General features: G+C 39.7%; 1 long non-coding RNA gene across 1 annotated transcript; it reads left to right on the plus strand.

The window, feature by feature from the left end:
• Nucleotides 1-1,924: 1,924 nt before the first annotated feature.
• LOC103802407 lies at nucleotides 1,925-16,119 on the plus strand. Its single transcript, XR_624751.1, has 4 exons — nucleotides 1,925-2,038; nucleotides 13,191-13,273; nucleotides 14,792-14,882; nucleotides 16,032-16,119. It is a non-coding gene; the product is annotated as an uncharacterized LOC103802407 (long non-coding RNA).
• The last annotated feature ends 10,186 nt before the right edge of the window (nucleotides 16,120-26,305 follow it).

The raw sequence follows: 26,305 nt of genomic DNA on the forward strand, positions 1-26,305 counted from the left end.
AGAAATATGGAGCTGTGTTATACTTCTTGTCCCTCTCACTGCTACCCACAACAATAATTCCTTCCTTTGAAGAGGGAGTCCCATGGATAGCTGCTCACTGGAGCCCCTGATATGGGTCCAGTCCAGCTAGGTTGGTTCTGAAGGACACCGTGCATCTTGCATCTCTCAGCTGCAGCTGGGTAAATCATCTTCTCCAAAGGAACAAACTCTAAACTGGATTTTTCCCTTTCTTCACACCCACTTTCACCATGCAGCAGATTTTCCCACAGATAAAGGTAATGGGGCTGATAGGCTTATTAAATCTTTCCTTGAGCAAAGTCTCATTAAAGAGAATCAGATCTTAGCAGAACCCTTTGAAATACAGACTGCAGTTGGTTTGGTAAGTTTGATTCTGCTGCCTTTCAACAGACTTTATAATGGCGAAGTCAGGGGACACTATGTTCACATAAAGGGAATCAAGATTTCACTGTGCACTCTAAAAAAGATGTTGAGCCAGTTGCAATGCTGTGCTGTAGCTGCTTTGTGCCAGTCCAGAGCTACAGACCTGCCATAAATTCATCTTAACTTGCCAGTTAAATTGCATTTATAGTTGCTCTGCAATTCTGGAGTGATGCAGAGCAACCAGCACATAGCAGTGATCTGGCTTTTTACAGTAGTCGTTTGTGTCACTGCAGCTGCACTTTAGGGCCTGATTCTCATTTCCTGATTTCACACTGGCTTGGTGAGAGTGAGTCCTCATTTACACTGATAAGACTGAAGTGCCTTTATAGCTCCCATCAGATCAGGCAGTGATTCTGAAGAAAATAAACCTCTGATTTTAGACAAAGAGCTGGAGTGTAATAAAAGCTGTGTTATCCTTTACAGGCACCTTGAATAAGGTCACAGGGAGCAAAATAAAAAGACTAGAAAGTACAGCTTCTTTTCCTTTAGTTTTATGATTTACATTTTTCTATCCCTTTGATTTTTGGTCTCTAATTAAGTCATAAGATTGGGTGAGGTTGGTGCTTGCATCAACTATTTGGCCACCTGTGTCACTTAATGAACTGAGCTACTAATTACATGTGGAGGTGACTTCAGAGGGCTACTTTCAGTCAGGAATTTGAAGTAGCAAAACTTTGCTGAAAGAAACACCCAAATTATTTGTTTTCTGCCCCTATTTAATGGCCAGGATAACCAGAAGGGTAGACACCACTGAGTCAAGGTAGGCTATAAATGGAATATTTCTGTTGTTTGCTGTCACACATCCTCTATTGACATTCCTTAATGTGATCTATGTGCTCTTTGGCCTTGGGAAATCGCTGGCTTTTTGCCATAGAAAGATGACACTATAATGTACAGTGATTCTGTCTCTTTGTAGTGTTTCATTGATTCTCAGCATTTTGGGAGAAAGATGAATTATGCTTTTCTGTTATAGTATATAGGAACCTCTTTTAAAGAATCTCTGGGTAGCTAGGTAATATCACAAGCTAAAAATTGCTTCCAGCAGTGGCAGAGAGTCTTCTCTGAGGTTGCCCCCTCTTCCTTTGCCATCTGTCCTTCTATTGCCATAAGAAGCAATTCCTGAGCTGTGCAGTTCATGGGGCAGCACCTCAAGAACCCAAGGATATTTTTACAAGCACATCATGTACGTAGTTGTTCATTTAAGTGATGTGGTTTTCTTTAGTGGGGCACATTTTCTGTACGAGAATGGGTAGCAGTCATGAACTACTGTCTAAGTGGTGTTTAAACACCATTTGCTTGGGCTCCTGTGTTATTCAAAGACTCTTTTCTACTGTGTTCCTTCAAGGGGAGAAAGATGTATTGAATTGCAAGAACCTCATCTGAAGTAAAAGAGCAGACTGCTAACCTCATGGTTTTTTTTTCTGAATTGTAAGATATGGTAGTCTTGGGTTTGGTTTGCTTGCAATAGCTCTTACCATTTTTTTATTTTTTTTCCAGAACAAGGAAGTGACATGCAAAAGGGAGAAGTGTCCAGTGGTCTCCAAGGACTGTGCTCTTGTCATTAAGCAGAGAGGAGCTTGCTGTGAGCGTTGCAAAGGTGTGGTTCCTTTCCTGTTGTTTCCCTCTTTTTCAAATGTTATCAGAGTGCATTTAGGTTGTCAAAGATGGGACAAAGTTCAGAGCTTCTCAGCTGGGACTTGGCTGTGTTCCAGAGGGCAGAAAAGGGCAGTAACCATAATTAAAATAAATATGTTTACAAAGCTGGTGGAGATACATAAATTCCCATAATTGTCCTCTAATTACTAGTTCTTGAACAGCAACAATCTTTTAGAAATACATCTTTATTGTACTTCATTGCTAAGTTGTCAGTCATTTAAGAATTATCACCTGTTCTAATTTTATCAGAAATATTTTCAGTCAACATCGATCCATTAGTAGTCACAGGCCAATAGGAATTCCTTAAACTTTTTGTGTGGTTGGACAGAATAAGAATAATGCTTCTGAGTAATAAAGAGCAAAGTAATCATCCATACCTATTTCTATTTCTCCTCGTATTGGAAACAAACCAAGCAAATTTAATTCATTTTACTAACTATTTCCTGATTCAAAGAATGATATCATGGAAATTTTCATGAAATCCAAATAAGCAAGAGTCTGAACATAATAAATTTATTTAATGACCAACACTGTATATTCCAAGCTCTTTAGAATGAAAAAAAAATTGAATAGCAATAAATAAATAAATAAATTGTGTACATGTGCATGGCATTTATCTACTATGCATATCCACATGAAAAATGTGCAAATAGATGAAGTTGGAAACTAATCTTTTCTTTTTTTTTTTTTTTTTTTATCAATGCAGTAAGTAACTAATTTTGCTGAGGGACTGCTGACACAATCAGTGAGGTGGAGAATGTCAGATTCAGGCAACTTTGCTTTATTTTCCCTTGGTTCTTTAATTCCCCACTGGTGATTGAGTGGTATTCAGGAGACAGGGTAGGATAAATTGTTGGGAAATGCAGACATATATTGCCTTCCCAGAGGAAATACAAATGCAGGAAAAAGATTACACTGAAATTCAGATGGAAGAGACATGATGGATATGTATTTTTCCTGGATGGTTCCAGAGGTGTGTTAGATGCTGTGCTTATGATTTGCTTCTGTGCTGCTGCTTTAGAATAGGTTTGGCAAGCCCCAATTTGAGGATTTGTCTAGAAGCCTGACACTTAAAAGAGAAGGAAATGAACTGGGAAAAAAAAAGAAAGTGTTACTGAAAGAGTAAGAATTTGTAATTACAGGTTTTACATAAATTATATGTAATTTATTTCTTTTGTCAAATTGTATTTAGTGTCAGCTTTATGAGAAAAGATTCCTAAGTGTTGGTTTGATTAGGGTGGAGGTTGATTCTCCATTTCCATAATGGGATGTGTAGTTGCTCAATGGCCTGAAAATTTTCTATACATATATATGCATATGTGCATGCACGCATGCAAAATAAAAAGAATGAATGTTTCAAAGTTGAGGATACACATAGTACTTTAACTCAGACTCCTTGTAAGATTGCTGTTTATCCAGAATTGGGGTGAGCACCTACAGAATATTATTAATAGACTTGAGCCTGGCATCAGCAGATTGATATGCCTGACATCTCTCATGGGATAATAGAAACTGTTCAAAAATAGAATTAGGGGGCTCATGGATGCTAGTGGTAGAAGGAAGAAGAGTTAACTAGAGTCCTTTAAATGTATCAGTGGACAGAGAGATCCCACTAACAGGCATCCAACAAGATCCCTCACCAAAAAACTACAAAGAAACTAAGCTGCCCTGAGTTTTTAAAGAAACTTTTCTCATGAGGAAATAACTAACAAGTGGTGACAGTGTATAACTGTTTTCATGGTGGAAAAGTGTTGCCAAGATATCCTTGAAAAGATCTCAACTTGTCAGTTGCTCAGAAATGATCTAGAGAAGGGGCAAAGAGGGACAGAAAGTTTGCTGCTCCTGCCCTGATCTCTAGCATAGTTAAGGAGGAGGGCTGCTTAGGAGGAGTTGTACAAGGTTCTTAGAACACTGAACAACTGATGACAAAACAGCAAAGGAAGCTAATGTTGATGGGAAAAAATGGGTGCACACAGGACAAAACCATTATAGCACTACAAATGTAATACTGAGCTCTGAGTGGACAATTATCGATTATCAACTGTTTCTCGGAGTTATAAGTGAGACTTCTGTGGCACAATCAGCTCAGCCCTCAGTAGTTCTCCAAAGGGAAAACTGAATGTTGAGTTTATTAGGAAAAGAGTAGGGTACGAAACAAGATGCTCTGCTTTCCCCTTGCGTGAGACAGATGGGCTGCTTATTCTTGCCCCTCTGGAAGCTAAAGTAGTATTATGGACCTTGCCCTGTATTTTTTACACTTCTCTAGGTGCCTCTTAGTGTCTGCTATCAGACAGAAGATACTTGGCTAGAATGATGTTTGGTCTGATCTATGACGTCAGTTTCTGTGTGCTTAAAATGCAAGAAGAACTTTAAATTTCAGAATTTAAAGGAAAAAAGCTGTCAAGGACTTAATTTTCAAAGTAGATGCAAAATTTCCAAATAATCTTTTCTCCTCTTTCTGAAAGGTAAAGCAAAATATGCACTATAACTACAGCAGTTCTGACACCACACAATGTCACCAGGTTGTTCTGGTTCCATGGGAAGAAGCTGATGGAGCCACTCCTACCTGCAGGGAGGCTGCTTTTGCTCATGCCACACTGAAACTGCTGAAGCTCCTGCTCTGTTCTGTGCAAGAACCAAAATGAATGTTCCATGGGGAGTATTTGGGGAATCAAGGCTGCAAATACCAGCCTGGCTGCGTAGCACTTCAGCTACTCACTTTGGTGTCCCAGCAGCTCCCAGGCACTCCCTGCACGTATCTCAGCTGCAGCCGGGACTTGGCCCTGCAGCACTTGTTCTCAGTTACTATTTTGTCAGGCTGCCAGAGTGCCCATAGGGAATGCAAGCAGGAAAAGGGAAACAGGGATTTTTTTAATTTTTTTTTTACTTGTTGCATTTTATCCAAACGTGAACAAAATGTTAGGAAGAAAAGACATCAGAACTTGATGGCTTTTTTCTTGGCTTTGTTCCCAAAGCCTAGAAGAGTTTAATCATGCCTTACAGGCTCTTGCCAGTTTTCTTTGATAGCTTTACATCTTCCTACCTTATGAAGAAATCTATGAATGAATGAGTGAATGAATGGCTGCTGTCATTTGAGTACAACATCAGGAGAATAACATTTAGGCCAAAGGGTATGTTCCAAAACTGGCTTTTGTAGGAAGAAAACCCCCACTCATAAGTTATTTGTGACATCGCTGCCAGCGCATTTTATTCTGTCTTGAGTGTATGAGGATATATGCCCTGCCCATTCCAGGGGGTTTGTACTAGATGACCTTTAGAGCATTGTCCAAACATTTCTCAACTCTGTCGGGCTTGGTGCTGTGACCACTTTCCTGAGGAGGCTGTTTCTGTGCCCAACCACCCTCTGGGTGAAAGAAGATTTTTCTAATATATATCCCAAACCTCTCCTGACACAGCTTCATGCCATTCTCTCGGGTCCTGTCATGGGCCTCCAGAGAGAAAAGATGTAGTGCCTGTCCCTCCACTTCCCATTGTGAGGAAGCTGTAGACAGCTATGATGTCTAAGATTTACATTAAGATTTAAGATTTAAATCCTCCAGATGAGCCATGTGTTTTAACACTGTTCTTGACTTCAGGCCTATAGGACCTTGGATAGTGAAGTCCATGGGGTAAGGCTCACTTTTGCTGTGTGCCTGCTCAAAGTCTGGAACAGAGAAATGTGGGCCTGTGATTATGGCTCCCTAATAGTCTAATAGTGAAAATTTTCAGTAAGATTATTCTTTTGACAGATATTTACTGTAGTTTATAAAACAAACCATGTACCTCTAGTATACTATATATTCATTTTGAAAATATTAAAAAATTAAACCCTCTGATTATTTTGCATAAGAGAAACAGGCCACTTTTCATCTCTCATTTTATTTAATATATTTAATGAAAACATATGGGATCATTGAGATTATAGAAATAGATTTGGCAGCCTTTTCTTATTCAGTTGGATGGAGACCTGTCACTTAGATATAGAGCTCCCTACATGTCTAATAATAAGTTATTTGCTCTCTGAGGAAGTGGTATTACCATCTTGGGCTGCATAAAGTTTCCATTTCTAAAATTGTGAACCATATTCTACTCTCTTATGCTAAGAATCTAAATCTTCTATGGATGTGTAAAGACAAAGTCAGTGGTATTTTGTAACAAAAGAGAATACTTTTTTCAGACTTTTTTTTCACTTCCCATGTACAATTTTGCATTTTCTGCCCTTGTTAACTTTTGAGAGTTACTGGGGTGTTTTGGCATCTTTTTTTTGGTGGTGGATATTTTTGTGGTTGGATATTTTTTTTGGTTTGGTTTTGGTTTTTTGGAGTATTTTTAAAAAAATTAATTATTGATCTTAGAGGTTCTTGTGCTATGCTCCATTGATCTGGAGTCTACCAGAGAGTGGAATCACAGCCCAGGCAACAGCAGTGCTAGGTCCCCTGAATATCAAATATCCAAAGCTATTGTAGTTAATTGTGCATTTCATGGAAAGGATATCAAATACTATGGTTGAGGACTGCAGCCAACTACAACTATTTGGGCTGGCTTGCAAATGAAGTTAGAGGGAGGTTATGAGTTTATCAGTGTTCTGGCATTTTTACCTACACCCTGCAGGAGCCATATGTACATTTGGCATCTTATTAACCTGTGGACAGCCCTAGTATTAGATACACAATACCAGATAGTGTCCTGCCCTGAGGCTGACTGGGGGGACCTTTGTGTGAGGCCCTAGTAGGGTACTATAACTTGCAGCCCACCCCTACATGCTCTAAGGCAAGATTTCAGAGACAAGGGATAATACATGGATGGGGGGGAGGGGATGAGAAGATAATACATGTGTTTTCCTACAAAAATCTTTTTCACCTTCGCCTGAATAATCTAGCCCTGGCATCTGTCAGAAGCTGGTTATGGAGAGATGGTTTGGCTTTTTTCTTGGCCTTTCTCACTGCCTCTCCATGTCATCGTAATGTGTTCCATCTCTTAACCAGGAGGCCTGTTTCTTGAGGCTGGAGTTACAGATTTGTCTCAGTGTTCATTCAGATTTCAGTTTTGCATTTCAAGTAAAGGCAGAGGTTTTGAAACAGTGATATATAGCCTTCAAGGACAGTACCATCCAGTATCATCACAAAGCTAGCATTGATTACTTCTGGCTATGCCTAAGAAAAAGTCTCTACCTCTCTATCCTTCCTTTGAGCTGACTCTTCTTACAAATGTCTTGGGACATACATTTGATATCCCTTGAATATCTAGGGTATACTATTGTATTCAGTAGTGCTTCAAGTTTCAGATATTCTTATTATCTTGGTGAACATAATTTTCCATTTCTGTAAGAAACTATTAATGAACTGTCAAGTCGTGTTGTCCTAAATACCTTTGTAGTCAGTGACTCAGATTTTTACATGAATGTTTTTACATGTAGTGTTTCTCTGGAACAACCTGATAAACATCTTAGGACATGTACTACTGGAATAAGAATTTCTTTTACTTTTTAACTTTGAAGCTGTAAGCTGGACTATTCATGAATGGTTTTGCTGGTGTGAGGAAATTCAGTATAAATAAAAGTATTTGTGTCACCAAGCAACGTCATTCATGACAACCCTCATAACCATGAGGGGTGACGGTTCTCCAGCTGCCTGGCTTGGCAAGCACATTGAGTATCAGTTCAAGATTCAGTAGCAGGTCTAACTATATGGCATTTTGGATTGCAAAGGTCTTATGGACGCTGCAGGATGATTTTTTTCATCCTATACATATATTCATAGAACACAAGACATTTAGGAAAGTGAAATTCAGTTCCAGTGGGCTGCACAGGGCAAAACCAGCACTCAGGAAGGAGTTGACATCTTTGTTTCTGCTGCTATTTGCTCAGTGAATATGGGCTGCTTTGCATCATATGCCTCTGAACTGTGCAGTCCCGACACAACTCATCCCCATGGCCACTTTACTCTGCTGTGTTGTGTGCCCTTTATATGGCCTCTGTGCCTTGCCCCCCTTGGGTATTGTAATTGTGATGGGTCAGCTGCAAATAGGTTTGCTTGTACTCAGTTACAGAGGAAAGAGTTGGATTTTCACTGTTTAGAGCTAGACTTGATAAGCTTGGGAGGTTTTGTATACATTTTCATGCTTCTGTGTTGACAAATGAAGACCAGGATTACTCAACAGGAAGTTTAATTTTCTGGTAGCTGTCAATGGCTTTACCACCTTAAGACATGAAAACATATTTTATGATAGGTGTATGTGTAGTTCACAGTTCCCTTGTTTTGGCCAACATATTTCATGCCAGGGAAACACTGCAGAATGTGCAAGTTATTGTGGCGATTTTTATTTTTGGTTGGTTTTTTTTGGTGAGGTTTTCTTGGCTAGAATTGGTATTTAGTGTTAGCATGCCTGGATACTTCCCTGAGGATTAATTTATCAAACACTAAATAAAACATGTCTTCTGACTGTTTTCTTTTTCCTAATGTTTATTTTCCATGCCAATAGAGAGGTTACTTTTTTAAATAGAAAGTGGAGGGAAGGCATGAAAAAGACTTAATAGGAGAAAAAAGATGCTGAAGAAATGAGGGGTGAGGAGCCAGTCTATTGTGCACCAATCTATCACTTTCTCTTGGGAGAATAAGGAAATGACTTGTCTATAAAATTCTCATTAGCTGAAAATAAGCACAAATCTCTTCTGGAATCTTATTAGGCAATGTCAAATTGAGTAATAAAGGGTTGTTTTTAATGAACTCCTGAGGACACTGGTTGAGCTTTAGCACTACTAAACTGTCTCTTACAGTCTATTTCCCTATCTTCATGATACTGTTATATGCTGGGATGTCTGGGGAAGAAGAGAAATGGGTCATTTATCAGAGTTACAGGATTTGGAAAGACAAATGGCTTTCTGATCATCAACTTCTCCAAATGCCAGTAACAAAATGTGCTATAATTTGCTTCTTTTGTTATTCTGGTCCAATTTCATGTGAGGATGTTTGTTTTGGAATTAAATTTCTCTTTCAAATTAAATCAGAGACAGGTTGGTTTATTATGTTTGAAACTAAGGTGCCCAAGTAAGGCATGCACAACATTGAAACAAAGTAGCTAAATAAGTAAATTAGAAGTGATTTAAAATTTTTAGCATCTTTTTTTTTTTTTGTGCAGGAAGGACTCAAATTTAGAGGATCATTTTGCCTTTATGAGGTGACTAGAAGGTAATTAGCATTAGTTTCCACTACATATGCAACAATTGATCAACTTCAAAGTATTCAGTGGTTTGGTTTGATTCAGATAAGCAACTTTAGGCTTGCATGTTTATCCAGGACTTATCTGAACTATTTGGATTGAAGGAGGTAATGGCAACAAAACCTACAACCAACTGCAAGTTAATATTTTACATTAATAATGCACCAGCTATTCTTAGAGAAAGAAGTAGGAAAGACTGAAAAATTAGGGCACACTCCTTGACTGATATGAATCACCTTAGCTCTTTTAAAATTGATGTAGACCACTGATATTTAACTTCCTTCCATATGTGGAATGCTAAAGGTTTTCCTTATGGGGTATGTGGCACAAGATCAAATTTACTTATTCGTGTAAAGTCTGTTGCTTTTCACATACTCTCTAGAGCACTCTCAGACTTTTTGGGTTCCCCTCTTGTAAACCTCAAAACCGTAAAAAATCCCTTTCTTTTAAATTTATAAGTAGGTATTCAGGCAGAAGTAAGTGACTGTCCTAAGCTCTGATCTTTCATGATTTATTCTTTTCTCCTGTTCTCCCTTTCAAATGGTGGATGGAGACAACAAGTTAGTGTAGTAATATTTTGAAGGGAAAGTTGTTTCAGGAAAAAGAAACCTTTAAAATGGCTTTTACTAACTTAAAGTGTGTTCTGTCATACTCTAGTGTGAAAATCGACATCAGAGACTTTGCTGATGCCTTTGAACAAGAAATATTTAGTGTCTGCTACTTTCCAAGCAAAATATGGTGGACCATTAACAATGGATGTGCCAGAATGGCTCAAATGATTTGGCACATAGAATGAGGAAGGTTTCATTCAGCTGAATTTAGCTGAGGCTCAGAAACTTCCATGCTGTAGGGGGGCTAGGAAAGTCCAGCTATATGTTTACAGGTGTCAGCTGCTAGATGTGTACGTTGAAAGTGAGGTTCAGATAAACTAGTGATATGTGAGCTTGAGCTTTGTTTTTCAGGGTTTTTTTCCTTTTGAAGAGTGAGTGGTGAGTGTAGCTCTGGGGCATTCAAATGGTAGTGTCAGGGCACACCTCTGGGCACAGACAGGTTAAAGCATCACCCAAAGATTGTAAAACTCTCCTCTCTTAAACTTTTCATTTTTGCCTGACATTGTCTTCCCCCATCTGTCACCAAGCCTGTTTGTGTTACTGTCAAACTCTTCCTTTCCCAGTCTTCCCCCATCTGTCACCAAGCCTGCTTGTGTTACTGTCAAACTCTTCCTTTCCTTCATGCTGTTTTTTCTCAACTGAGCACCTGCTGAAATCTAGCTCCCATTATGTCTCATGTTGGTGTTGGACAGATGCTGCTCTGTCTTCCTTATTCAACCTGCTGGCCTGTGTCAAAACTTAAGAGAAATCTTTGTATCTGCAATGCTTCTGCAGAATTTTCCATCCTGGTCTCCACTTCAAAATTTCCATTTTGCTGCCTGTAAGCTCTCCCTGCCATGATTACTTCTAGTGTGCCATCCCCATGCTGGTTTCCACGGGGACAATGGCTGGTGCTGCAGGGCAGAGGGTTTTGTAGCATAGCTTGGATATGCACTCCAACCTAGAGCAGTGCTGACTGCATGGATGCACCACCTTCATGCTTTCTTGACCAGACTAATCCTTGAACTGAATGTTTCTGCTTAATATGCACATCTGTATGTGCAGATTAGCCCAGGGTCATTAGCTTTCTTATAGAGAAAACATTTTAAATTAGAGAACATAATTGATAGGCAAATATGTAAGGTATTTTGCAGTGGATAGTTTCCAACCTGGCCCTTGACTCTTGGTTCTGGTAAAGCACAAACACATATTTACCAACACAGCTCATTCCATCTTGAGCATCCTGTACACATGTAAACTTTGTCTTGGACTGGGACCAGTATGGCCTGGGTTTCTGCAACTTGAGGATGTTAAAATATGTTGACCAGGCTCTGCATTCATCAGGGTTTACAGCAAGCAGTAAGTGAGACTGACTGTGCTACAAGATTAACTCAGTGTTTTTCAGAATGGAACTTCAAAATGCTTAAAAGAAGTATAAGGCTTCACATTCCTCTCTTGACATGTTGTCTTGCATGTATGAGAGCTCAGAGAACTGTATTTAATACACTGAGAATCTGAACATTTCTTTATTCTTCTGTGTCACTTCATAGGGGCTTTGCTGCTTAGAAATATGAGATTCAGATGTATACTTTGTAACTTTCAATATTTGTCAAAGATGAAATTACCACAGCCAACTCTTAGATTAGTGATCAACCCTTTGAAAAACATACCTGTTTCAGCTTAAGTAAGTGAAATAGCCACAACATCTACAAATTTCTCCCATGTTGCTCTGTATTTAGCCTGGAAAAAATGTTTCTGAACACAGCAAATCCTGAAGTACAAGTCTTCTGTTGTTTAAGATCTTAACTGGAGGCAGTTAACACACTTGCAAATGGTCTTTATATATCAGGTTTCCTTTAAATTTTGTTTTGAATTTAAAATGATGTTGTGAGGATTTTAAGTTCCTTTACACTTCAGAACTCTGACCCTTGAGTTTTCATATACAGTGGGCTCAAAGATTTAGTGGTGTAGGGCTGATAAATTGCCTTTACTTTCAGAAGGACATGAAATGTAGCCTGAAGCAGGACAGTGCACCCTACACAGCAGAAAATGACTTAGAGTAGTTGCTGAGGCACAGTGTGGAAATGGTGCTGTGGGCAGTTTTGTGATTCTATGACTCTATGTGCATGCCTGTGTTTTAAAGTCTTTGGCAAAGCTCCTGTTGGTTTCATGGGCTCTCTGATCAAGCTAACCTTTAAGAAAATACACTAGGAGAAAAACCTAAAAGCAATAAATGGAAAACGAGCATTTTTCCTGCAGAAAATAGGGTATGTGTTGCTTCTAAAACTTTTTTTTAGAACCACTTTAGGCCTCCAAAGAATTATTTTTTTAATTGAAACAATTTTGCATTAATAAACTAACTCTTTTAAAACAAATATTTGGTTTCCACTCCATAAGTATCTTCTAGCTTTGCTTTTCTGTTATTTTATAATTTTCTCTGTGTTCTCTTTTGAGTTTGTCTTTTGCAAAATTTCAGAAAACAGTGAAAGAGTGAGAAGGAAATCTATTAGGAACATGTAATCAAAAATGTGAAAACTAATGTTTATTTTTTTTCAAATGGCTCCATGAAACTTCATTTTGTACAAAAACCCCCGTGGGCTTATCCATTACTTGGACAAACAAATCTGTTTTCTGTTAGCAAAGTTGTCATACAGCACACAAAGACATATAAAGCCAAACCCTATAGGACTCCAAAATGTCTCCACTTGGAGATTCACCATACACACAGAAGAGCTTGATAGCTTTTAGTTTATACGGATGTTGATCCCTTCTGTCATAAAAGTGGAAAGGCATAAAGAAGGGATAGCTCTGCCAATGTCAGTTCATCCATGCTGAGCTGCGCTTACTGAAGAGCTCTCTCAAGGGTTTTGGCTAATGGATGAAGATAGCATGGCCAAGCTGGATGATGAATGTTTCCAGCTCTTCTTTTACCATCTGTCCTACCATTCCTCCCTCCCTGGACTGAGTAGTTCCTGAATGGACTGCAGAATAAGCACTGATATCCATTTTTTAGGTAAATTGTCACTGATTTTGGTTTGTCTTGAACAGTCAGAGTTAGTAAGGAGTTTGGCCAGTCATGCATCAGCAGCAGATGACCAGGGCAGTGGTGCTGCCAGCCCCCCACGACACGATCCTTGTTGTTAGTCCCAACTGTCAGTTCTACCCCTTCCATTGACATAGGGGAGAGGTTGGGCTGCATTTAGGATGCTGCTCTGTGATCCTCAGCAGCAGCCTCCCATGAGATTGCACTCAGCTAAACTGACATGCTTCTGTCTCTTTCTCTAGATTGCAGTTTTGGAGGAAATACGTACAACAGCTCTATGAAATGGCACCTCCCGAGCAATCCCTGTGTTACATACCAGTGCCAGGTAAGGATGTCATCAACCTTGTGCTAATTGAGTTCTAAGCTTTTCCCAGGGATTTCTGAGCCTTCATTTTTCCAATCCAAATAACCTTAAATATTTTTCACCCAAAGCACAATATGGACTTTGCATTTAAAGTAATTTTAATTCATTCAAATGCAGTCAGCTATGACCAGACATTCAGAAGGATAGGTTTTAAATGACTTGAGTACCCTGATACCCAAACATTATTGAAGGAGAGGTACACAGCCATGCCATTTCCTTCTGTCTTGACCTTGAAATAAGTCCTCTTTTGTTTCAGCATGCTAAGCCTTTTGTGAGATACAAATTATTATTTTAGCAATTGGACACTTTTGAGTGTATTGTGTCCATGGGTTTTATCTGGGATGTTCTTTCAGAGAAAACCACAATCTAATCTTCTTTTCCTGGGCTCCTGCACTGCTGAAACAGAGGTATTTTAGGTAGCTTGCCAGTCTCCAACCATAACATTTTAAAAGTTGCCGATTTTCAGGCTCAAAACAAGTAATTATGTCAACAATTTTAGTGTCTGTCTGTGAATAGGTCTGCCGTTTTTGCTGACAATTTGATCTGGTTTTAATAACGCTCAGGCAGCTACTAAGAATGGCAGATGGAAAGAGTAGAAATGAATTAGTATTAAGAGCTTCTACTAACAGAAGAGAGTTTCAAGGTTTTTCTCTTTATTCTATAATACTAGTCTGTGAAACCTACACACATTTTTAAAGATAAGTACAGTGAGAAGACTGAAGTTGAAGCAGCAGTATCCTTGCACTTGAGAAGATACTTTCGATGTGAATTTAGATAGTTTCATCATTTCTGCCTGAAATGTTCAGTTCTTTATTGCCTATTTCAGTGTCTAAATGCAAAACTGGGTTATCCTGTTTACCCTAGATCCACACATTCGAAAAACAGGTTTCCCTTGCCTTCGACTGCAAAGCTGCAAGCACAAAAAAAAGGTAGCAGCCTTTTGTGCACAAAACCTCACACCCAGATTTGTTCAGGGGGACTCTTTACTTCTCGAATAAGAAGTACAGGAAATGTTAATTTGCTAATACTTATCAGGGAAAACATCAAAGATAAGCGTCTCCCCTCTACAGAACAAGATGCTTTTATCTGCTTTCTGAGTCTATTTTCCTCCAATAGGAGACGGAGGAGAATGCCTTGTGTCTGGCCTGTTTTCATGAGAGCTGCATGGCAGATTATCGAGGTTAAAGATTCCTGATAAAGCAAGATTCCTTTTCCTAAGAGGATGCTTGGTTTCTTACTTGATGCATTTTAAGGCAAATCCTGTGTCTGGAGTCAGGGAGACTCAAGTGGGTCTTTTGACTGTGGATTAACCTGAATCCTGATACCATGCAGTACATACAGAAAGAAAAGAGGTTTTGAAATCCAGTGCTTTACAGCATGTACCAGGCTTTAATTGTACTGCTGGTAATTGCCGATTTTTGTTTTTTAAAACAACCACAACACTTAACAATGAATATGTCTAATTTGCTTCTTTTTCAGGAAGGAGTGATAGTTGAGTCAGAAGTGCAGTGTGTCGTTCACTGCAAAAGCCCTACCAAACTCAGGGGAATGTGTTGTCCTGTGTGTCCAGGTGAGATTTCATGGGAAGATGCTGTCCTACATGTACAACTGTATTTCTAATAATAGCCATCATTACCTGGGAGGTTGCCTCTAACTTCTCTGTTATACTTGGCAAATTGCTAAAATGTGGACTGGTGACTCACAATACACAAAATTGCACGACTAGAGCATGCCTAGTATTTTTTAGTAGAGGACATGCAGACTAGGAGATACATAGGCAATAGCCTGTGACAATATCCACAGATGTATTTATGTCATTTTTCAGAGGGTCTGTCGGCTGGGTTTGGCTGGCTGAATACCATGATTTTATTAGGAGACGAAGTATAAGACTAATCCTAAAAAAGGGGACTCACTTTTTGAAGGGGAGTGGGAATGGGTTGCCTTTGTTAAGCACAGTGGCAAATTATAGGCTAATTTGATTTTAACAGAGGTATTGTAGGTAGGCACTGTTCTAGTTGTGATATAACAGATTTATTATCATTTAATTAGTTATAGTTTTTGCCAACATCTGACATAAACTCAGGGAATAAGAATGAGTTAGTAAAAAGCAAGCATCTTTAAAAAGTGTTTTAAAGCGACTTCAAATGGAAGACCTGACCTACCCTCAACTTCATTGATGAAAATTTATCTACTCTAGAAGGATACATTCTTTCCCCCCAAAAGATACTTAGGGTTTCTCAAGACCTTTGTTAAGGCTTCTGAAGTGATTTGTATTCATCTGAAATGATTCACTCTCTATGACTACCTGTAGCAAGCTGGGGATTGGTCTCTTCTCCCAGGCAACTAGTGACAGGATGAGAGGACATAGCCTTAAACTGTGCCAGGGGAGGTTCAGGTTGGACATCAGGAGGAATTTCTTCATGAAAAGGATTGTTAAACTTTGGAATGGACTACCCAGGGTGGAGTCATCATCCCTGGAGGCATTCAAGAAATGACTGGACGTGGCACTTAGTGCCATGGTTCAGTTGACAAGGTGGTGATTTGTCAAAGGCTGGACTCAATGATCTCAGAGGTCTTTTACAGCCCACATGATTCTGTGATTCTGTGTCAGAGAGGATGGTATTAGTTACTTTTCATATTCCTGTGTAATGGGGCATGTCAAAGAAAAAAAAGGCATCATGGTGTCTTGAGCTAAACATGCTTAAATTCTGTTTTTCAGGTTGTGTATTTGAAGGGAGACTTTACAATGAAGGAGAAGAATTTAGGCCTGAAGGAAATAAATGTACCAAGTGCTCTTGTATTGTAAGTATTTGCCTTTTGGCATTGTATTTCCCTGTATGAACTTCAAAAGGCATATTATTATTGCCATAACAAAGCAAAAAATATAAGGAATTCAACACTATTATGCATTCTTCTCTTGGAATTTGAGTTTCTGTTGAAGATTTTATGGCACTAATACATTGTATCACTCACATTCTGAGTTTATAATCTCTTTTGTGACCTTACACTGTACACAGATGGAGCAGGCTATTCGCAAGAAGGCTGATCTGTTGAATTAGTGGTGCATATTTTGTGATGGGGTTCTGCAGGAGGAGACAGAAAGCTTTTTTTTTGGCTTCATCTATTGATCAATATTGCTTAGTTGTTTTCTTAAACCAAACTTTCTCAAGAATTCCCTTCAGATGCATGCAGCAAGGGCCTTTGCTCTGGATTATTGAGTGAAAGAGTGAGGATAGCCTTCTTAGGCTGTCCCAGGTGAATTTTTGGCTTGATGCTTAATGAAAAGGTCATATCCTGGATTTTATTCTTGCCTAGCAACAATATAGAGAGGAAGTAATAATTGCATCCTTTGGGTAATGAGCACAGGCTTCTCTTTCACTTCCATTAAGTTAAAAGATAATGCTGTATGAATTGGGGCAGATAACTTTGACTACATTGCTGTAATCTGTGAGGCAAGTAAAATGCAAAGCTCAAATCACTGTTTTTGTTGCAGTCTGTCTGCTGGTTATCAGTAGAATATGCAAGGCCAGGGAACTTTACATTTCAGTAGAATTCCAAGAGTTTTGTCAGACACAGTTCTCTTGCATCACAAAAATAAATTAAAAAAAGGAGGAGAAAAATATAGACTTTAAAATTTATACATTTTAATACATATACACACAGTCTGCTGCACAGACTTTAAAATTTATATATCTTAATACATATACACACAGTCTGCTGCAGAGAACTTGGACTGTTTTGTGGGGAAAAAAACCCTGGTATTCTGCAAAATTAATTTACACTAAATCATCACTGCTCCTGTGGAGATTAGGGTGCTCAGGTAATTTCTTTTTTTTTTTTTTTTTTTTTAAAATTTTAATCCTGTAATAATGAAAATCTGCCATCACACATGTCACAGTGATAGATGCCCTGGGCTCTTGCTCTGCTGAATGCCTTCTGTCCCAGGCTGAGAAACATTGCTCCCTCTGTACGTGGTGTGTCCCCCTCTCACTTCAGCTTCAGCTGTAAAGCTGATTTTCCTTAGTTATGTTCCTCAGGGGAAGGCAGGTCTGAATGTTTGAGTAGTCTGTGGAGACATGCTCAAGTCTTTTTGGGTTGTGCTTTGCTCTTTCATAACTACTGTACAGATATTGCCTATTGCCCAGTTATTGGTGTGCCAACATCTCCTTGATCAACTTTCCTTTGTTCTCTAAATATCAAAAGCAGCTGTGCTGAGAAGAGCATGGGAGGTGGGAGATATAAAGAAGTATAGGAATATAGGGTCACACCTGAGGGTCTTAGCAAGTCAGTTACCAGTCTCAGCTATGTTAGAGAAGGAAATGCATCAACTACTGAGAGTAAGATCTTTGAAGTTTCAAGCAAGGTGCTTAATGGTCCCTTTCAAGAAAGACAGCATGATTGTTTTGGATGTTAATGACATCTATATAAAATATCCAGCTGTCATTCTGAATCTTACTGAAAGCCAAAGAAATGCCATCTATGTGTAAGCCACATCAGAACTCCCTTCCCTCTCTCTGCAAAACCTTTTTTTACCATCTTGCCAGTTTCCTTCAGAATTTGAGCCTATGCTAATTCCTATGTAATTTAAAGTAAATAATGGGGGCATCCTCAGGGCTGTGATGGCAGTTTGGTGCCTGCTTTGCATCCATTCCCTTTTGGGAATGGGTCCCCAGTGAATCTCTTATCTAAACAGCTGGTGGATGGTTGTCTTATTTAAAGATACCTATCTAGTCATGCAGAGTGATAGGAACAGGCTTTTGTGTGATGTGCTGTAATTTGTGCAGGCTTTAACAGGTGAAAGGTAGCTCCTTAGCCCAAATTAGATTTCTTCTGGGATTTCAGATTGTAACTATTTAGTACTATTTTCCACTATTTTGTGGAAATGTGGCAGAAGAATGAGCAAATTATTGCTATTTTGGGGATGTGTGTGTTTAAGGATTCCAGTCACTCTCACTTCAGGGTGAATTCTGCATTTTACTTGGGAGCAAACTTTTCTATTTCTTTCTGGACTCCATAGGCCATCACTGTCCAGGGGTAGCTCAGACTTGGGACTGCAGACAGCATTGAACAGGAAGAAAGTAAAGAGGGATGGCTGTGGTTTGTTTTCCTAGAGAGATATAGGGATGATGTACACTTGCTGAATGTATAAAAATGTAGAATTACTTAAAAAAATGATGCACTCAGAAGTCAGTATGTGTCAGCAGGCCTGAACTGTGGGGCCCCATCTTTAGAAAGCTCTTCGGTAGTTCAAGTTTGTGGTGCCTACTAGATACTATTGAGCTCCTGAAGAATGTGAAATAGTTGTTAAGATGTTGGGGCTTTTTTTTTAATGCACATTGCTTGTGCAAATGAGGACAAAATGGGAATCTTGGGAGTTGGGGGATCCCCATCTTGGTGGAGCAGGCTGGCCAATTCCAGGGCTTCCCATGTGCACCATGGCCCTGAAGGGTAGAGAAAGCAAGGGCATGGCTATACTTGGATGGTTCACTTGGTCCTTACCTGCCAGGTGCTTAACTTGTGAGTATGGTTTCTGTTTAACACCACTTGTGGTTCTAAACAGTTATTGTCTACTGAAAACCTGACTAAACCCACCAAACTCATTTCATGGAGGTCACCAAAACAAGCCATTAACTAGTAACTTTTGGGTTGTTACTGAGCCAGGCTGTGCTCGCGGCAGCGAGGTGGAGATGAAAGCCCCTGTATTCCATTACTGCTCTCCTAAGTGAGCTGCTCCTTGGGGCGACTAAGATTTCTTGCTGAAAACGAGAATGTATCACCTCTCACTCAATGCATGTTGCCTGTCAGGAGTGAATGAGCTGGCTTTTAATGACTCAGTTTCTCTGGGGAGAGGCATTTGTGTAGGAAAGGTAGATGGGATAATAGGGATCTCCTTGCACCCCGGCTGAAACCCAGCTGTCTCGCAATAATTTATCTGTCTGGCCTGTTCCTGCTTTTCGTGATAGGCCAGCAGCCTGTTCTAGAGAAACCTTGGCTATTTTCCCTACCATAAGCACCTACTTAAATGAAGGACTGGCTGCTTTAATCAAGTGTTATTTCTCAGATACTACTTTTATGAGGTTGAGAGTGTGTTTCTGCTTGCACGGTAAGAGCACTTGGCTTACATGTTTCCTTTCCTACAGCCTGCATTAAAATAGTCAGACTGTGATTATCATAAATGTTTTCATTTTCTCTTTTGATGTAGCACGTTTGGGAAAAAAAAATAGTGGAGGAGGAAGGAGAGAGAGCCAGGGAGGGAGGAGAGGAGATTTGGCAGGAAAGTGACCTTGCGTGAGAGCAGTAACCATGGAGAAACTTATCTTTAAATGGTAGTATCCAAACTCATAACTAGCTCCTTTTGACTCACAGCGCTGTTACCCAGACCATGGGCGCTGCGCGTTTTGGCATGCGAGGCATGCGGCGGTACGAGGTACCACCATGCTGAGAGCACATAGCACTATGGAGACGCCGCAGCCCAGGACCTGTCTTCCTCCACACCCCTGTGGGGAGAAGAGAAGCTGACCTGCTTGGGAAACGGTTGGAGGCTGGATTACAGCATTGCTGGGATGGCTGAGAGCTGGGAATGGGAAAGTTTGTGCCGTCTGTCTGTTCTGTGGGGAGGCATGTCACAGGGACAGCCTTCAGCAGGGTGGTTGTGAGCATTTGGTCCCCAAACAGCATTGTTTCACAAAAGCAATGCTGGCCTCTTAGATGCTTTTCCCAAATGATTTGGAACAAGTGAAACACAAGTCGCTGGGAGCAGATCATGGGGATTTGGGGTCCTTGGAGAACTGAATTGAAAAGCAGCTTGATCTCCTCTGCATCATTGTGAGCTTTTACACTGCTGCTCAGAGGGGCTCAAGATGGAGACAGCTACTGGTCTGCAGGTGCACTTGTGGGTGTGTGCATGCAGGAAATGTCTTGTCACTTATGTTCCTGAGTGCTAGAGTGCAAAAACTGCATAATGAAGCTTTGCACAAAGAAAAGGAAATCGCACTGAGAAAATCTGTTTCTAAATCAATGGGTAACAGGTGTTTCAACTGTGATAAGTAATGAGAAACTACATATGTAAGTGTTTTGAATGCTGAGGGTGGAATTCATCTTGTCTAGCTTCAGCCATTCCGAAGTAGTATGTCTGATCTGAGCTACTTATCTGGGCCCCTCTTCAGTTAATGGAGAGAAGGGACAGAGAGAGAGGTGGGATGGATTACTCTCTGCAGATGCCTATCTCCCTCCAATAACAAGAGGGGGAGCCTACCCAGCTCCCAGGCCTCAGGGATGGCTCAAGAGAGCCAGGATGGATCCTGGCCCTGCAGTCAGCTGGGTGATTAAGCACCCTGATACTACTTGAAAGGTTTGGCTTTAACTGCTACTGGGTGCTGCTGGGATACATTCCCACCACAATAGACTGTGGGGGAGGTATGCCAGTCTGCTGGGAAAGTCAGGGGAACATGCAATTAAATGTGTCCTCAGTGAAGACTGAGGATAATTCAAATTCAAATTTCCATCCTCACTGCAGTGCCAAATGTTGATCTTCCCAAATTTCCATGTACTACAACTGCTTTGATTCAGCTCCAAACTCCAGCAGACACTGTCTGCCCCTACTTAGGGCCTAAGAAACAGCGACAAAGAGTTGTAGTTAGGGGTGGAAAAACAAGAGTTGGTCTTTTGGTAGGAGTGCTCACATCTTCAAAGCTAATGACTTTAGTAGAAGTAGTTGGCTTATGGGTGGATGCAAATGGAGACCAGTAAGCATACAGAAATGGAGGGATGCTCGCTGTATCTCCCTGGGAACACCCAATAAGTTTGTCTGCAGATTTTTTGCAAGGCTAGAAAGTTTGGCTTTCTAAGTAGCCTAATAAAAAACCAGTCTTCCAGGTAGGTGAAGTATGGCTGTGCAGATAAGTGTGGAAGAGCAAAGTTTTGGTGTGTACTGAACTTCAGAAAGAAAAATTATGCAACGTGGAGAAATAGGCAGTGTCCTATTATTTAGTTTTTATTTATTTGATTCTTTTCTGGCTCCAAAAAGTATACCTACTTCCATGGGGATTGTACAGTACATGTGCCGTGTCTGAAATATTAGATTCCTTTAATTTTGGAAAAATCAAAGTTTAAAAAATGGGATATTTTTTAAAAATGGGTAAAACAAATGTGAAATCTTTTTTTTCATTGACATACATAGCCACTTTAATCTTTCATTTGATTTCTCTCAAAAAAATGTGCCTCTGAGAAAAAGTTAAAAATAATTATAATAAAAGTCATGGAATAAAATTAGAAATAAAATCAATCACAATTTTTCTGAAATACAAGTAAACTCTGGCATAGCAATGCATGTGGGCATAGTTCAATGTAATTATTCAGTGTAAATTATTCATATTCATAAGCACTTCAAATCTCAGACTTTAGAAAGCATTTTTTGTGTCATTTCCTTCCTCTGTGGATATTTGAATTTCATCCTACATCTCTCCTACCTGCAGAGCTTTCTAGCTCACCTAGTTCAAGTGTGTTCCAAGCTCAGTCTGCAGAAACCCTTCATCATAATTTTAATTCTGGTGAGTATCAAATGGATCTTTTTTGTGCAGTGAGAGACTGTGCCTAGATTTGGCACATTTCCAGAGGAATAAAGGTATTGAGCAGCTCCCTGAAGGTCTAGATTACTCTTTCAGGATCATGGGTCCAGAACACACAACATCTTTTCCATATCAATTTATTTCTCAGAGCTTTTTGCTTGCCCCTCCTACCCTTCAGGATTCAGCTCAAATTTGTCTTTCACGCTTCAGCATGATCCATGTTCCTCTGACTGTGCAGTCTGAAAGGTCCAGCTGGTTTTCCTTCTTCTCTCTTGTTTCACATAGGTAGCACTATCCAGTTAATATTTCTGAGATGACATCTTTGGACATCAAAGATGAGTTCCTGTTGTGCTTTGTATCATAAGGACATGTATTTCTGTCCCTAAAAGAAAAGAGTGTGGAAGAAGAATGAGAAGAAAGATGAAAGTGTGATTTGACAGATTTCTGGGGAATTTTTCCTGCTGGAAAAGAGTAGAAACACTGAGGAACTGGATGAAGGAACTCTGCCTTTATAAGGCTCTTGTTTAGACAGAGACTGTGTTTCCAGTTGTATGATTGAAGATGTTATTGTGATAATCAATGAATTAAGCGATACTAGAAGCCATGAAAAACTTAAAGCTTCTTGAGTATGTGAAGACCCCAAGTGAATGCTGATTAACCACACCCAGGAATTGTGCATTGCATGAACAACCTCTTGCAGTACAGAGAAAATGTCCAGAACTTCTTGTCATTTAAAGGAAATGAACGGATAGAGCAGGATGGATTTTTGACTCCTAAAGCATAGAAAGAAAACAATAATGCAGTCTGACCACTTTTAAATGGTGATAATAAAGGTTTATACCATGAGTGCAGGTTGCTGTCATTCCTGAGAGCAAAGGAACAGAGCTCACACTGTCAGGTGTTTGTCCCCTGTCTTGTTAAACTCTTCCTAATTAACAGACTGAGATTGATTGTTCTTATTGACAAAGAAGAATTAAGTACACAGAGCTTTAACAGTAAAGGAAAGCTGTTAACAGGCAGCTTCTGATGAGGGGACTATTTTTTATTGGCATTGGTGTTCAATGAAGACCACAAACATCTCTGCTATAACTCACTCCTTGAAAAAGAAAGGATTTGTCTTAGAGGAAAAACAAAGCAGTAAGATGACAGAAAACAAAGAACCTGGTTAAAGTAAGCAAACAAACAAGCAAAAAAAGAACCTGCTGGCCAGCAGGGAATGAAAGGGTTGCACGTGGTTTCAGAAGTGCCCAGTGAAGACAAAGGTTTTACGAGAGACGGCTGTAGCACTTCTTGTAAGTGGCTTCAAATGGGAATGCGTGTGGCATCTCGTGGGAACACTTGTGTGCAGAATTGATTTGGGTCTAAAAGATTCCCACAAGTTGTGGTAGGAAGCAGTAAAAGCAATAGCTTGTCAATTAACAGGGCCTTTGTTTGCCAGACATTTTATGGAGAGTCCAAGACCCTTCTGGCGGGTGTTACAATGAAGAAAAGGCTGAGAAGAGTAGGAGTGCTTGGCTTTCATGTTTGTCACCCTTTCAGTTTAAATAAACTTGGATGTCACAGATTTAGGGCTTGTTATCAGATAACAATAGTTAATGATTTTAAACTTGCACACAGTCCTCTGTGTCCTTAGACAAGATGTTTTCGTATACATAGTCCTGCTAAATGAATTTACATGAGAGCTTAACTGCAGGACACATACTTGTTTTCCTCTCTCCAATTTTCAAAAGCAAAAAATAAAATATTGGAGATAATACATTGTTACATGTGGGGTTTTGGGTTTGTTTTCTGCCCCTCTCTTTTAAGTCTGACCTCATATCACCTTAGGTATTGCATTTTTTTCAGTTAATCATGCTGTTGTTGTTGACTTTATTTATATTTAATGTATTTCGTAGAAGGTGTAAAGTGAAACTCAGGATCATTAAGTTTGAATTGCTGTTGAGCTCCAGTGTGGTTGCCAAATTCCATTTTACTTACTATTGCCCTACCTAAATTCTCCTTGCTCTTTTTACTGCATCCTACAGCATCGTTTTTGTTTTCTGCTCTAGAAGCATTTTGTATTAATAAAGGAGCAAGTTTCTAACTCTACCTGATAAACTATTCTCCATGAGGAACGGGATATGTGATAAATTAACATTTTTTAAATCTTAAAACAAACCAGTCATATGGAAAGGCTAGCCAAAACTCCTTGGATTCCATCAACTTTTTAAATGTTAGAAAACATACTTATTACTTTGTTGCCTTATTTAATGATGAGACACAAACACATTGGATAGTTAAGCAGAGGAAAATGATACCCAGCAAATTATTTTCAGGATCGTGGCAGGCTGTAAGTCTTTTATATATATCCTTCTAGGCTGGGAGCAAAATAGGCAAAATAATTCATTGGCTGTCAAAATAGACATGGGAAACAGAAAAGGAGGGGGAAATGTGCTTTGAGATATGACAGTGATTTACTTATTCTGTTTTAACCTGTCAGAAATAAAATTTGACTAGGAGCCAAACTATCATAACATCCTTGGCACTCTGCTATGGGAGCATCAATCTGAAGGAAAGGTGTAGAAATCCTTGCAGGCAGGAAGGGTTAGGGTCAGCAGTGGGACGTAAACACCCAGCTTCCAGTGTGGGTGCCTGAATAAGAAAGGTGACTCCTTAAAAATGCTTTCTAACTCTAGTGATAGAAATTGCCTGGATTTCTTAGCTTTCTGCCAGGAAGTTCCGCTCCCACAGTACCTAAACTTCTGTCCCAAACATGTCTAGAACACCATTAAACTTGACAACTCCAAGCTTCATTGAAAACCCAAGAAGTTTTCAGCTCTCTGCCAGAAGCTTTGTAATGAAGCATTGAAACTTTCTACAGAAAGCAGATGTGTGTGTGTTGTTTTGTTGTGTTGGGATTTTTTTAAACTGGAGTTTAGGACATTAGTCAGTATTTTTGTTCTGAAATCTTTGGCATGGAAATTTCTTTATCGCCCCTACTTGGGTGTCAGAGTCAATGCAATTGCAAGTCCAGATTTCCAGCAGGCTCAGATTTGATGTTTGAGGATTTGAGTAGCTTGCATGCTTTGTGTGCTTTCTTTTCCTTTTCTAGAACACAGCACCGGGAATTTTCTGAGAGTAGGACAGAAGCTAATGTGCTCTTGCCAACAGTATCTTTCTTCACAGGAAAAAACAGGGCCAATCTCAGCTCTGAGAGCATAACAGTGAAGAGAGTCTTGCTCCTTTCACCATCCTCTGCCTTGCACCCAAATATTTAACTTGCTCAACAAAATTTGAAAATGAGACAATGCGTGTGAAAATAATTAATTCCAAGAAGTTGAAGGATTTTGTGCTTTCCAGTGCTCAGTCTGTTCTCTGTCCCCTCTCCTAGTGGCAGCATAACTTTCCTTCTCCTGGATGCAGTTGAATAGCAATTCTTCCTAGCAATCTCTGTTGCTGATGTACTACTTATTCTTTCAGCAGCTAGCTGAACTGCCCTGCTCTCTGTCTTTTGAGGTCAGTTTTTTTTAATTCCCTAAGGTTCCTACAATTACCATTCCTCCCCCATCTAGGTTTTTTAGTGCTACACTTAAGCAGGTATGGGTATTTACATGTCTGGGACTATGCAGGGAGGGAAAATCCTATGCTTATTGTATTTTCTACTCTTCACTGCTCTTTGTAGTTGAGATGCACATGTAAAATCTCTTGTCAGTAGTACTTGAAGCATCTACTACTGTGACTTTATCTTTTTGACTATGAGCCTGATTCTAACTTGGTGAGCTTTTTATAAAGTAGTTAGGTGGAAACCAAGCCAAGGAGGCATTTTCCTTCCCCGTGGTGGTGTTACATTCCTTGTGGTCAGCAGTAATAGCTCTGCCTCCTGACATATGGGCTGTTTTACTCCATGTTCAAATGGGCATTGCTTGAAGCTGTAGCATTTGTGGCATTTGGAGGACACATTCTTGCTTCTTGAATATTCAGCACTGCAGAGGTAACAGCAAGTAATTATATAAAATGAGGAGTAAGTTGCAGGCTGGTTTCAGGATTGAGGGGTAGGGAGGGAAAAGAAACATGCTTGTACAGCAGCCAAAATATCGTCAACATGCGTAACTATTTTTCTCCTGAGAAACCTTTTTTTGCAGTGTTCCTCTTAGTCATATAAGAGGCTAGTAAGAATACTATTAATACATCTAATGACCAAAGGTACTTTTTGCAGTTTCCATAATGAGTGCCTGTTTCTATTTCTAAGTATCTTATCCGGCTACATGTCATTGCTGACAGTCTCTGGGAAATCCTTTATCTCAGACTTGCTTCAAACTTACGGAAAGAGAAGGTGACAAAGTTCCCAAAGTAGACTTGGATTTGACTTCCCTGATCTTCAGACTTCAGTGAGTACCCTGCCTTACTCTGATTACAGTAAACTTTTGAATTCTTGTCTGATTTTTCC

Source organism: Acanthisitta chloris, unplaced genomic scaffold (assembly GCF_000695815.1).
Source record: "Acanthisitta chloris isolate BGI_N310 unplaced genomic scaffold, ASM69581v1 scaffold14335, whole genome shotgun sequence".
Classification (NCBI taxonomy): Eukaryota; Metazoa; Chordata; class Aves; order Passeriformes; family Acanthisittidae; genus Acanthisitta; species Acanthisitta chloris.